The sequence below is a fragment of the Bombus vosnesenskii genome, unplaced genomic scaffold, assembly GCF_011952255.1.
Source record: "Bombus vosnesenskii isolate JDL3184/JDL3185 unplaced genomic scaffold, Bvos_JDL3184-5_v1.1 scf7180000013309, whole genome shotgun sequence".
NCBI lineage: Eukaryota > Metazoa > Arthropoda > Insecta > Hymenoptera > Apidae > Bombus > Bombus vosnesenskii.
This window is the reverse complement of record NW_022882958.1, coordinates 382,472-397,863: the sequence shown is the minus strand read 5'-3', so window position 1 is coordinate 397,863 and position 15,392 is coordinate 382,472.

The window sequence follows — 15,392 nt, the reverse complement described above, 5'->3', positions numbered from 1 at the left end:
CAACTCTTTTCTCAATGTAATTCCTAATTAAACTAACTACGCTAAAAGGAAAAATCATTATTTATAGGAAACGTTCGCTGGTGGAACGTGGAGAAAACGATCGACTTAAAATGTAAAAAGAAAAAACATGGCGTCAGCTATCTCGATACACAGTTGTTTTGGCTCTTTATAACGCTGTTTGCGTCTCATTATCGACCGTGAATACATCGTTGGGTTTGCCGTACGAGACGTTCGGTCGCAGTTTTAATTACCACTCCTACAACACCCCTATCTTATCTCGAGCAACGCGACGAAGTTTCTTTGAGAAACTGGTACACGAGGTGAACCTCCGTTCACCGCGGTTCAGCCGCGTTTAATATTCCAACGCGTGAACGTCGTATTAAATCACGTGGATCCTATCAACCTTGTCGATCTTCCCTCAACGACGAGATTTACGGTAAATCAGTTAGCAATTTTCTGGGAAGAAAGTTTCTGCTTCTTCTCGATTTTCCGGCGATCGGACGCGTCGGTAGTATCGTCGATTATTAGAACGATTACGCTTTACGCAACGTCGAAAGTGTTCGTGACGCTGTGCGATGAGATTGACGGCGGCGAGAAGGCGTGAGATATCGTGGGGATCTGTGCGCGATCTATCCGTGTTGGCGAATTGTTCGTGGACAATAGGTCGAGGCAAGCGGCCAGAGGTAAATTGAAATCGAGACGGACCAGCACGAAACGGTTTCGCTTTTGAAACACCCGGCCACGAGACGGGTCGCCGTTAATTAAGAAAATTTGCATGATCGTAATCGTGGCTCGTTAAGCGGAACGATTCTTAGAGCCGCGATTCGGACCGCCTCCCGATAAATCGGTTTCGAACCGGGAGTATCGAGAATGCCGCCAGTCGGTTTCGAAAACGAGCGTAAAAGCCGTGGCTGGGAGGGACGAGACTCGGTTGTTGCTAGCTCTCGATGGATCGATTTCTTCGCGACGTTCCGCGTACAGCGTGCCGCGTCTCCTCGCGTCTCCACTCTCATGATCATGAAAGTGTAATTGCCGGGGCAACAGGGACAACCCGTTGCTACACGTTACGTGTACACCGTGGCTGATTATTCGCTCATAGAAAATTCATCGTTGAGACTAATTGCGACTAATGGCCTGGGACTAGGATCAGCCGGGGTTAAGCTGGCAGTTGGATCGATTGCGAAAACCGATTCGAAGGCGTCGCTACGGGAGCTCGACACGGCAAAACGACACGGAGAGACGAAGACGAAGGATGATCGAGAACCGTGTAAATACGACAGCTAGAGAATCGACGAAGATAGGAATAGAGCTTGAAACAAAAGACACGTCCTCCTCCTCCTCCTCCTCCTCCTCGTCGTCGTCCTCTTTGTAGTTGTGTCATCGTTGTCGTCGAGCATTATCGTTGCCGTTATAGTTGCATGCTCGTGACTACAATAGCCGGCCCCGTGGAAAAGGAGGCTGCCAATCGGGCAGATTCAAGCAGTTCCTGCTAACTTTCTCCTCTCTCGGCTGCGGCGAAACTCGGCTAGCTTCGAGTCATGATCTCTTATGTAGATCTACTTACTTCTTCCTCATCCACCACCACCTCCTCCGCGTCTCAGACTAACACCATCGTCACACTTCGTGTATACTCGCTCGTCGCTTCTCGTCTTCCTCCTTTTCGCTGTTTCTAAGCCCTAGTTGCCGGCTGCTGCCGCTTTTACGATCGTTCTTGCTCCGGAATCGCTCGCTTACCTCATCTCGTTGCAAGATATACCGGCGATCTTTGGAGACACGCTGCGCTTTCTCGTCTTTCTAGCCAAGCTCGTTCGCCGGCTGCACGGATTCGGGCCATCGGACGCGCACGATCCACCGTTTCACACAGCGAGACTCGCAAGAAATCGGCTTCTTTTAAAAGACGCGACACCCGTTACGCTGGCGCTCGTGACGCGAGATACATTGTCGTCCGCGAGCTTAGCCTCGATCGAATCCTTTCGCTTCTGGGTAATTTACGTGAGATTTAAACAGGGATACGTATGTACGCTATACGCGTGTACGTTTCGTTATTACGAAAAGGATTAGAGACAATAATTTCGCTAGATTATAGTCTAATAATCTCGTAAATTTGAAATCTCGTAAGGAAACAACGAAACTCGAAGATTTTTTAGAAAGTTGGTTCTCGGCTGTGCGATATCTGTAAAATGGAAAGTGAATAAATTCAAGCTGGCGAACGACGTTCGAATCGAACGGTAGAAACAAACAGTAGCAGAGATTATTGCCGGATCGCGCGAAAACCATCTTCCTCGGACGCTGAATCGCCATTGCGCGCGTCAATTCAGCTCCTCGTTCGATCTCTAAAGTTGCTCGCGCCGCGTAGAAAGTTGCCAATTAACTTTGACAAACAAGCGATCGCCGTTTTACATAAGAAATTTATTAAATGCGTGCTCCCCTTGCCCGTAAACGCCGTGCTCTCTACCACTCTCCCTTTCCCTTTCGATCTCCTTCTCGTTCTATAGAAAACCAAGATGACTTTCAGTATGAAATTCGAACCATCTGGTTATTCCTTCGTATCGTAACTGCTTGCAATTTGCTTGCTCGTTGCCGCAAGACGCCCTGGCGCCTTCTTACACGAGGCCAGACACGACCAACGATTAATCGATCACGATCGAGCTTTCACGGCGTCCACAATGGCGGACAGCGACAAAAGTTCATCCATCGTGTCGATGGTTTTTCGATGAAAGCCTGTATAGGCGACGACGACGATCCTTTTTAAATGTCGTCTCGAGTCGCTCGTCTCGTTTTCGCGTTGCACAATCCGAGCCTCGACGACCTAAATAATTACAAAGATCGTACGATCGGCATTCCTAGCGACGCCTATGAGAAACACCTACGCCGCCGGTATAGTCTCCGCGTAGCTAGACCGGCTGTACACGGTTTTGCATTCGTTTTATCTCGTTTTATCTCGTTTTATCTCGTTTTGCTCTCGATAGGCGAGCCGCGTGACCCAGATTCGGTGTTGCCGCGGAGAAGCTCGAGGGAATTCCCCGCCATTAGACCGCGGCTTCGATCTAACGAACAATAGAGATCGGTGCGAACGATAGAGCCCGGAGCTCACCCTTCTACAACCGATAGTAACCGCCCTTTATCTTATTTTTCGACCGAGCTTTCCAAAGGTACAGGCCTCTCCATTCTATGTAGATACACGGGACGGCCTCTCTCGACGGTCTACCGCTCTGGTTTTCGCGCACGCAGCGCACCATCGGACTCAGCCGCGATTCAATGGCCTCTAAATCTTGCCGCTCTATGAATAATTTACGCTTGTCGCGCTTTCTAATTGACAATTAGCCGCGACAAATAGCATCATAAAGCTCGCGAGTAAACGCGATCGACCTTTTTCTCTGCTCTGTGTTCCGCGCTGTGTGTTCTGCATTTATACGTAGCTACGCGTTTTACTTCGTTCCACTTCTTCTATAAATTTCCGCGTATTATGAAAGCACCGTGGATGTACGGTGCGTGCGCGTTCGCTGTAAATTCTGGCCGTTTTTCTCGGCAGGCGATCGAGGAAATTAAGTTGCGTTTATTTATTGTATCGTACGTATTCGTTTCTAGATTACCAACACAATCGTAAGAGACGATTCTTCGAGTCGCACGATTCGTCGCATCGGTGGATTACTTATGCTTCTACTCCTCCACAGAACGTAAATTCTCTGCATCGCGAAAGGGCAATTCCTCGTCCCTCTTCTCAATATCCACCTACGATAAATTGAAATCACCCCAAGTTAGAACAAAGCAATCGATATCGTAGCCGTTGAAACCCCTAAACTCCCTCGATAACGACTCAGCCAACACATTGTCGTAAGAGAGGTCGCATCGACATCCCTGCGTATCGAATCGCGATCTCGTGAAACAGCGGGCTGACTCTGGTTCCGACAGTCGCACGACCAGAGAATGATATCATTGCGGCGTTAAGGAGTGAGTCATTTCCTATCGACGTTAAGAAGGTCGATCGAGCGACGCGTTTCGTCGCGAAGGCAGCTCGCCTCTCTCACCCTTCTGAGGTTTTTCGAGCCTTCGAGCATCGTTGAACCCGACGTTGACTCGAGTCCAACCGCTTCACCTCGTTACGCAATCGTCTCTCATCGAGAGGATGCTCGTGGTACGTGAACTTTGCATGACACGCGCGCGTGTACGCGCGTTACGACGAATCCGGTTAGATTCTCTTTCGTCGTCTTGTTTCAAAACGACATCTGCGGCACGCTGATTCCAGGAACGAGGAAAAGTACATCTGCGATGATTTCCTACAACGGTGAACACGTGTGTCAAGGGGTGGAGAAACGCGAGAAAAGGGGAGCAAGAGAGAAGGCTTTTTTGCCGTCGATGCATAAATTCCGCCGACTTTGCGCGCTCCGTCTCATGAACCCCGAGAATCTGGGGTAAAAAGGGTCGGACAGGTTTACCAAGGTTCTTCTTTGTCCGCCACCTTGTTATCGTTGTGTGCTCCGGCATGCACGTCACCCTGCTTGCTAATTTATCGATTACCCTTTCCTGCGTTTCGCTCTTTCGTGAGAATCGTACAGCTACTTGTTCTTATGCTTTTTACGTCGGGAGTCGATAGTTGGAAAAGTCTCTTTGCTAATTCTCTGCTATATATTCTCTCGGAGTTGGTTCTTCGCATCGTCACAAAAATACTATCAAATACTCTCTTTCTGTTAATTTACCTGCTATTTCGCAACTTTGCAGGCCTAAGTAAGAAAGAAGAGTAATTAATTTAATTACGATGTTTTTTCCAACAGCGAATAGAACGTTAATCATAGACGGTTGATCGTTTATTCGCTCAGAACGTCGAATTCCCATAGGATTTGGGAATTTTATTTTCCTACTACTACATCTTTTACCTGCTCGAAAAGAGACAAATTTGAACGAACTATGTATATAGAATTCTGTAAACGTACAAAGCTAACAGGTTCACGTAAGTGTCACCAATTGAATATTTAAATTCAACGGGAACGCCAGTCGTCATTCAGTAGCCAGACAATGTAGACGTTACCAACAAGCTCGACTAAAGGGACTTAAACGATGCATAAAAACGTCCCAAGTCGATGTGTAGGTGCGTAACGACAACGAGAAGCGATTGATTTCACGTCACGTACGAAACAATCGTCGCGAAGACAAGAAGAAGGTGTTAGGCCACGGTCAGGGCCGCGCGTATTTCGACAGCAGGCACGAATAATCGCGGAGAACACGGGCCACAAAGCTCGGTTCCGAATGGTATTCGTTCTAAAATTCGTGATTCTCCGCGCGTTCGCGTGGAACACGAGCCGGAGAAGGTCCGTGGAACCCAACGACGAAAGACGTCTCGAGGTCGCTCGTCTTCGCGATATCAGAGGAGTCGAATCAACCACGTTGCTTCAGAATCGCGGACACGTAGCCGTGAAAATATTTCGTTCTTTCGGCATGGGCCGTGGTGAAAGCGGTTCGTTCGATTCTTGGAAGCGACAATTCAACGGGCACTATTTTCAACTTCTATTGTTACCGTTACGATTTATATAGAAACAGCGAGGAACTTTTTGCGGAAGCACTTTGTTCACAGAGAAGAGAGATTAACGTAAACGTTATCGACGTAAAAGGGCTGGAGGCAACGCAAGACAGAAAGAAACACCACGCCAGCGGCCAACGGCTACGTGATCAGCATATCACACGCGGATCTCGCGGGTCCCGTGAGAAGCTTTCGCGCTGTTAAAAAGTTGGTCGACTTTTCGTCGCGCTAACCGGCCGGTGAAATACGGTCTGAATATTATAGATACGTCCCGGCCTCGTAAAACAACGACTCGCTTTATGGCGTATCGCTATTTATCTGGCGAATTTATCTCCTCTACTTTCTGTCAGCGTAATAACGCGGATAATTTATGCGCCGCGAGGTGAAACTTATATAAGAAACCACGCCGACGATATTTCAATTTCGCCTTTTATTTTCGGGCTCGTGACCGTTCGATGCGCGATTTCACGACGAGACATCCTCCGTGGAAACGTGGCCGCGTGGCAAGTGGTCCGATCGTCGCCTCTTAAAACGTTACCCACCTGCGAAACGATTCGCGTTATTTTATCATAAACGGTTCGAACCGACGAAATCAGCTCGCGCTCGGTAGCAACCGGTTCCAAGAGTACGCGCCCATCGCCATCCAGTCGTAAACGTCGGATGGAACAGCCGAAACGCGAACCAAGTTAACGTCGTCCACGCCGGGAATCGTTTCGCACCAGGATTTGCTCCTCCGCTGCGGGTACTTCGAACAGGACAAAATTTTACTCCCTTTTATGAACACCAACCAACGGCCACTTATCGCTTTCGCGTAAAACTGTCGAGTAGAGAAGATTGCGGTCTTCTCCTTTCCCTTCTACTCGATTTCGGCGTACGATCGATTTGTCGAGTTTTTAACAGATTCGTTTCCTTCGGATTTTACGAGTTAGAATATTTGTCATTAACTTTGATAACATACCGACTTCTTTTTAATATCTAAGTAGGTAGAAGCAATATATATTTCCTTATATTTATATAATTATATTTTCGACGTATATTTCGGTGACACTGTTAAGTTTTAACACAGTCCGCGGAATCTTAAATTCGCTAAAAAAACAAAAAATGACTCGTCACACTTTTTGCCTGAGAGTTAAGTATAATATAAAACTAAATATAAACTAACGCGAAGCAGAAAACATTATGCGTGTATTATTTCCAAAATGAAATAAACTTACAAAAAGAAACTTTTCGGTCAACCTAATATACGTATCATGTATATCGGTTATTCGTTACTTGGCCAATTTCACGTTCACCACCTGCGATTGCTAGTGGCTTGCGTAACTTTTGCTGCGCGCAAAAGCCCCAGATGACGCGACGGTCGATTCGTTTATCCTCAACGAGGATGCCGCCTATGCATATTGTTTTTCCCGGCGACAATAACGAGTCCGAATGATTGGTTTCTAGTTCATGAAGCGTGCATATGCTGCGAACAGCTGGCGCGGGCTCGATAAAATTCATAATGATACCGTTCTTTGATCCAATTTTCTGGTCGAAACAAATCCATCGGATCGGTTTTATTACCATCCACCTCGACGCCCCATCAGGGTATTCGTTGCGGCCAGAATTTCACCGCGTACGATTCACCGATCCTGTCCTCTGCTCAAATATTTTCAAACAGTCGCAACGTGCGTGGCACCGCGAAACTCGGTGTATCTCGTTGAGGTTCGCTCCACGCCGATGTAATTAATTAAACGTTATCCTGACAATTGAATATTGCTGTTATTATAGGATATATCATGCCGGCTCTCTCACCTGATACAACGTAACAATGTAACGCGATTCGATATCGACGCGTTAATTTCTACACAGCTAACTAATTCATAGCACCGACTACCTCGGTTTTCAGTCATTTGTTTATTTACGATCACTCGTTTAGAATCGGGCATCATTATCACGATCGCAATTAGAAACACCATAATTACTCCAATAATTCGAAACCAATTGGATTTCGGCTTATCCCTGCGAGCATCGCGGTTCATCCGACGGACGCATTGTAATATTCTGATAAATATCGTCAAACGACAACCGAACAAACAGGATTATTCCTTTCGTAAACGCTTATATCTTATTTCTAATTGCTCGTATTTTTCAAACGTCGTTCGATTCTGTTTACGGCCTCGCGAAACTGCAAAAAAAGTCTCGACGTTTCATCCGCGAGACGATTCGCTTTTACTAGATCTGGCTATGCTAGCAGCCAAGTTCGCTACCACGATCGTTCGATCGATTTGCATACGCAGTAGAGCGCTAAAAGGCGTTCGTTTCCTTGGCAGATAAGGACAGACCGATTCTCGAAGCGGAAGAAGATAAATATCGGCGAGCCGGCCATTACGAATCAAACGTAGAGGAACGGTAAAAGAGAACCGCGCGTACCGTGGCGATGTAGTTTTTCGCCTTATCGATCGACTTTATAGCCGAAAGAAGGCATAAACCTTACTTATTACCACGCCCACGGTTTACGCGGACTATTAACGTGCGAAGCTAATTCGCATTGTGCAGCTCGCGACTCGGTCACAGCCGAGCCAGAGGAATCTGGGCCACCGGCTAAACACCGGTCAATAAATCGAGGCATTATCGATACTGGGAGAAAGCGTTCGATATTCCGTCGCGTCGATCGCCATTATATTACGCCATCGTGCGACACACCGCCTCCGTTCGACTTTGTTCTCTACACGTCTCGAAGTACTTACGTTCTACGTTGAACACAAAGGGCCAAGGAGAAAGAGAGGTAAAAGCACAAAATTCTCATGGCCGTGCATTAACATGCGCCTAAGCTAATTAAAGCTAAATCAGTTGTGCGTGGGCGAGCACAAAGGCTACTACTCTGCGAAGAAAACGAAGTCGGTCATGGTGCACCGACATTAAGCTCGCTGCACGCGCGCACACGCGCCCTTCGCGTGCCTCTTTATGGAATCCCTGAACAGGGAAAATTGCAGTGCGAATTCTCGGTCGTTATCCGTTGGCGAATCGAACTTTTACCAGAGATCGAGGCGACAAGATGGAAGTTGGAGTTGGGCCCCCCGTAAAAAGGGGCAAATGTTACCAGTGGATCCAGCGGAAAAGGGAACGCTCTTCTTTTCGCTTCCGATCCCGGTTAATTGCTACCGCGGACAATTAACGTAATTGTTTTTAACTACTTACGGCGAACGACGGTACGTTCAAGATGGTATCGACCGACTGTAAATCTTGCCAACCACCGAGCTGCTTGATCGCTACCTGTCGCGGAATCGCTTGTTCGTTCGGCTACTTGGAAAGTAGCTCCCGTTCACTCTTTCGACATTGCTCTGCAGAATTCAGAATTCTATTTACGAGTACGAGGCTTTCCAAGGAAACGATGCTTGTTTAGATTCTCGAGCAAAAGTTCACGAAAGTGACGGAACTTCGACAGCAGCGCGATAACTCACGAGGTATCGCCGAGATGTCTGGTAGAACTCGAATGACTGGTTTAGTCGAAAAGCGGATTTTTTCAAAAAGTTAAGTACTCGAAACTACGCGTTACGTCGCTATATCATTACGTCCTTCGTTTTATAGAAGTTGTAGCTTAATAGCGTAAGAAAATAATTTGTTTGAGAAATTACGAAACGAAGGTTAGCAAGTAGCTTGGAAGTTTGTAAAAGAGAAGAGAAAAGATCGAGAATTAGATAGTATAATTCCCTTCTTTTGTACATCCGCGTGACTTTTTCGAGCAAACGGAGCACGTGGCACGATTTATCGGCACGCAGACAGGTATTAAGCGTCGACCAACGGATTCGCACTTCCGTATGTGTCTGAGAGACAACTGGCACAGGTTCGTAGCAGGTGAAATTGGGCTTAGACTCGCCTTCTGCGAGAAAGCTATCGAACTCTCTTGTTTAGCGCATTGCACACCTGTCGCACACACGGAATGATACTTATTCGGCATAATAGATTCGAAAGAGCGAGCCACTCGAATCTTATACGGGTTGAAACGTTCAGCTGTTCAACGTTCATCTTCGATCGTTACGCTTGCAAACGAGGATGTTGAACCAAAGTGTGCCTCGATCGTTATTCCTTTCTCGATGAGATTTATCGTTTGCGCAATTATTTACGATAGTGTAAGCCCCGTACCTAATTGTCGTCAATTTTAAAAATAATTTCGATAGCGACATATTGTAACGAGGCTTCGTTTATTTCAACAAACCATTCGCATTCGTTATTGTATATATAATAGTAAGCTATGTGCACGCTTCTAACTTCAATTATATGATTACAAGGCAGCGTTTACGATTATTTTCTAATGTAATATTTTATAATAACGTTCGTAGATTACCCCTCAAAGATATGGATGCAAACACAGTGAACCGTTAGATGCAAGATTTGTTCTCATTTTTTTTTTTTTTTTTTTTTACTGATGTTCTAACAAAAATGTTTTTCTATTTCTCGGTTATATTCAAAATGCCCTAACCGTCAATTTTCATACAAATTTTACGATCGTAAAAAGTTCAAGCACACCGGTCACCAATGACCACCGTGGCGGGTCATATATGAACAACGTGGCAGTCAAAGTGTTAACGTTGTATCTTATTTTGGTTCCGAGGGATGACGATATTTTTAGACGATTAAAATAGAAGAAAATAAGGCAATTGTTGCCTTAAGACGAAAAAATAGGAAATTGGAAAAATAGGAATCGATTCGAAATCCGTTCTGGTAGAAGTTACGAGAGTTCCGTTAGTTTCCCTGTTCCATTCCGATGTCTTACGGTTAATCCCTGAATGCCAAACATTTGTAATGCCGTCTCAGTGCGAAGCAACGTCGCGCGCAAAGCTATCTTTGGATATTTCTAAAAATGTCCTCGAACGATGTTCAAGCTACCAAACATTCTGAAATAATTTTATGCTACTCTTGGTTTTCATCGAGAAGGTCTCCATCATCCCGAAATCAATTTTGTAATCCTCGCGACATCGATTATCGACACGCGTCATACCTATCGCGAGAAATCTACGAATCCGTCTAAAATTTGTGATTAATATCTAGTAGAAGCGAATATTATAGCTTTTAATTTGCTTTCGTATCCAAGTTAAAGCTTAAACGTTCGATGAAAGAGATATCCTTACCGCAGCGAAAGTCTTATTTTTGGTGACAACGGTGGATCTCCGATGAAAAATGTGTTAACGGGTGAAAAGGGATATTTAAAGTAACTCCGAAAGTCGATAATCCCGTCAGAGCGGATGCAGTTGAAAAAACGGGGCAAAACGATGGCTGCTCGCGCGTATCTGCCAAAGTTTACGGGATCGAAAGCATAAATGTTGCGTTACAAACGAGCATAGGGCCCGCCTCTCCGACAGGCGTTCATTCCGTGGACCGCATATTTCCTGTGTGCCGGCGCGCAAAGTAACGGGCCAAACAAACGACGAGACACGAAAAAACGCCACCGTGGAACCATGGACGGGGACTTGTTCCGAATCATTGCCCGCAATTTCTTATTCCCTCGTAACCGCAGGGACAGCGAGACTCGTGGAGGAGTCTCCGAAAAGAAAACAAAAAGCCAACGAAGGAAACGGTCCACGGTGATTTTAAATATACCTCGCGAAACCTGTGCAAGGGGTTGAAAAAGAAAATAGGTTAACCGTGATTCTTCGGGTAACGATAAAACGAAAGCGTTAAAGGAGCGATCGTCTAGCGTCGCCTCGTGACTCGAAATACCTGTCCAGCGCTCATAAATAAAACAACAGCCACGCGTTACCATCGAAATCGATTTCATTACCATGGCTTTTTCTTTTATCTCTTATCTCTTACCTCCTTTGACACCGTCCTCGTGAATTCTCTAGACTTTGCGACGAGCAGACAGGTTCACCGTCAGCTGATTAATCCTTTCAATCTAAACGCTATCAATCCCGTTGATTACAAACGACACGTGTGCGCGCGATCGAGCTCGCGATTAATATGCACCGCCGCATGAAAGAGGATTACCAAAGCCGGATGATGAATGATCGCAGCCACGGCTACGGATTCTAAGAGGGTTGACATTAGTTTAGGGTTTACTTGCCGATGACAGTGGTTACGCGACGTGTACAAAAGGACGAAGGGAGGAAACAAGAGGCCACGGTGAAATATCGGAGAATGATTTCATAGCGGCATTCCTCGGAGAGCGAGAGAGATACCGCGATGCCCATCTGGAATAATAGAATACCATTTCCTATTGTGTTCCTATCCGTCTCTCTTCCTCTCGACCAACGCCGCTAACTACCTCTCTCTGCCTCACCGCTTCTCTATCCTCCACTACGTACGTACCTCTCGTTTTCTTTCTTTCCCTTTCAACCTCCCCGTTTTCTCTCTCGCATCCACCTCTCTCCTGTATATATACGTATACGCTACGCAGTGTATAAACGTAGACACAAATAGACGCGCGTGAGAGCCTAGATAAAGTGCAGCCACCTTCCTCCCTTGTAATGTGGTACACCTACGGTGGGCAACAGGCATTATGCTGGTCGGCGCGTTTTACCAAAGATTATGCAGCCCGCACACGTATGTCCGCCGTATTATGGCCGTTCAATTCCCGTGGAATCCACGGTACCGTCCTTCGAACCCGTGTATCTTCGAACCCGGGAACTCCTGAAAAGGCGTCCCCATTCAAGGAGCCGTCGCTTTCCACATCGATGTCCACTCTCTCTCTCTCTCTCTCTCTCTCTCTCTCTCCCTCTCTCTCCTTCTTTTCGTCTCATGCCGCGGATTCAAGAGACACGCGCGAACAAACCGGACGCACACGCGCGCCACGAGCATAATTTGTCGGCCATTGAAATGCGTAATGACGCGAGTTAAGCACGTACTACGAGCGAGAGTGCGGCTCGTGACGAAGTACGCGAGCCATGGAAACGTAAGGAAGCGAGAACGGGTCCGAGGAGACGGCCCCGCGGTACGATTTTCCACGGGCATTCCCGCGTCGATTTCGTATGGGCAGGTGTCTCGTGTCGCTTTCAATTATTACGCGGCCACAGAGAAGGAAGGAGGTGGTTCTCGCTTCTCTCCTCTCGATGGTAGTATAATAATGGATAGTCTTTTAAGATTCCAGACGTGGTCGAAACAATGAGGGATGAGGGGAGGGACCATTGTCTCGGCGCCTCGAGATCGCCCGTGTGTCGAATTCCAGGATACGCTCAGTGGCGTAGCCGACCTGTCTCGACGATAGATCTGCCGGGATATCCTTTGTCTGTTAAAACGCAGATTAAGATCGAGGAGTATTTCGCTGCGAGTGATTCGAAACGTGTAATTTTTAAGACTTTTAGAAGAGGGAAAGTCTTCAAAGCGATGCGTCGATTCGGCTGGAAAGGTGGTGTATCGGTGGCAAGCCGTGGGAAACTGAATCTGCATAAATTACGACGATACAAATTCATAAACGATTCGGTTCGTAAACTCGTTGACCGAAGCGGTACATCGATTCGATCGGTTCGATGTTCGTCGCGTAGATATCTCGACGGTTAAAAATGTATGCGATCTCGTCTGAAAAGAGATTTCCTAACGATTACGACTACGAATATAAGAAGTAATTCTTAACGATGACGATCGGATCTGATCTCGCGAGTTTTCGACGCCAGTGTTCTCGGCCTCATCGGCAAGGACAGTCGATCGTTTTACAAATTAAATCCGTACACCCGCGGCTGCCGTGGAGTTAATGCATTATGCGAAAAAGATAGCGAAAAGCAACGCTCCTCCCTCATCCGGAGAGGCGAGAAACCGGATAGGATAAAAGAAAGCCGTAGAAATCGATTCCTATACCGGTGGCTCCCATTGTTCCAGCGGACACCTTGACGCGCGTAAACGTTCGCTAATGGCTAATGGATCTCTGCGATCTTTCACGATCGCCGCGCACGCACCTTGCCGAAAATTTTTCGAGTCACACACAGGTGTCGATCTCGTCGAAGCCCCGGATCGATTAGCTCCCACCGGCTATAACACCCCGACGATATCGTCTATACACCGAAGATTCATCTTTGATCATCTTCGATCGGATCCCTGTCTTTCTATTCCTGCACGCAGAAATAAACCGTTTGACGAAGGTAGAGACGCGTCTACGCGTTCGACGGACGTCTGGGATCGCAAACAGGAGATTCGACGAGACGACGCGCGTTCGATCGTAGTTCAAGGCAGGGTCAACGTGGATCGCCGCGATGGATCGGTAATGAAGCGAAATGGATTCGACTCGATGAGACGTACGGGTATACACGAGTGTGCGAGCACGTTGGAACACAGCTGGTGAATTCGGCAAACGCCGTTGAATAATGATGATCGATGGGCGTTAAGCGTTTCACAACGCGAGAACCAGGAATCACGAAGCATCGAGCAACGATACGACTCCTCGAATCGGTCGCTTTCGGTATTCGAAGTTATTAAAATATGATAATTCGGCGAAATCGACCGGCCAACGGCTCTAAAAAACCAAGGACGTCGGGCCTGAAAACGATCTTTCGTAATTTCGCTGATATTAATCGGTGCTCCGACGATCGACGCGGAAACCACGGAACCAGAAGAACGAATCGAGGTAATGGTTACTTATGTACCTACGCCATGAGATCGTTATGCGGAGACGCGCGAGAGGTTGGTAGCCGGCTAGAAAACCGCTATCGCGAGATCGATCGTCGAAATCCGTGTAATAAATCGCTGCAACAGCGATGGATTAATTTATCATCGGTCCGCGCCTCAGGGTGATTTATTTCCAGCGGTAACGTCATCGATACCGATGCATTAATAATGCTGCAACTTTCTTGATTCGCGCGACTCGACCCCGACAGGGCGAACAGAGAAGTAGGGGAAATAATCAAACCGGCTGGGAATATTAAACTCAAGGACCATTAGGTGATTATACAAGCCACACACCGGTGAATTATCGACACCGATGCACCACGTTCGGCCAAGTGTAAGTGTAACTTTCCGATTTGGTATTCCGCCCTGGGACTTTCCATGGAATTACCATTTCCGGATCGTTGCACCTGCATTACCGAATGACTGCGGATTCGTTCGGGCCTCGATAGATAGACCCTCGAGAAACGAAGAACCCTGAAACCTCCTGCTGGTAGGATCTAATGTGTGCGCAGGATTTTCACTGTCCCACAGGCTCCTTTTACGGCCACCACTTGAAAATTCATTATGGGGCTGCACTCGTTTCCAAACTTTCCCCGATGCTTTTGTCGGCGAACCGTGCGTCGGTTCGAGGTTAAACGGTCCAGCGTCGTCACGATTTCGATTTAGGTATATATAACTTTTTGTTGAAAATTAAAAGCTAAATTACCGATGACATAGGTAGACGTAAAACTTGTACCGGAAAAGTCAAAATGAAGAATCATGTGATTCACCGAATCTTTTCTACGTTAGCGACATGTTTCTGGATTACGTAGCGCGGCACGAACTCGATCGGTGAATTCGTGGCAAATTCGTCCTGATTCAAATCATCTGGGAAATCATAGGTACTTTAACGACCGGTTAAATTGTATAAAATCGAGTTTCCTTCGAAAAGTATCGCGTTCGCAACCGATATAAATATTCCAAGAAATAGTTGATTTTGAAAAATTTGTAAAGAGACAAGCGCGTGGATCGACAGAAAGAGAGAACATGGAGACAAATAAAGAAAGCGTTCGATCATAAACTCGGTAGGAAATTTGTTCGAGCATGAATCCCGGTTCGGGATGGAAACACAAACCGAACATTTCGCAGGTTTTCCGTATAAACGGTGAGCGAGAGTTTCTCCCGAAACTAGGCGGACACACCTGCCTTCCGGAATGCCTGCGGTTTCCACGAGTCTAGCAGTTGTTGATCAATCGTTCGACAGAAGGCTCTCGAAATGGGCATCCTTCGTCTCGTGTGTACATAGGATTTGGCTTATCCAACGACG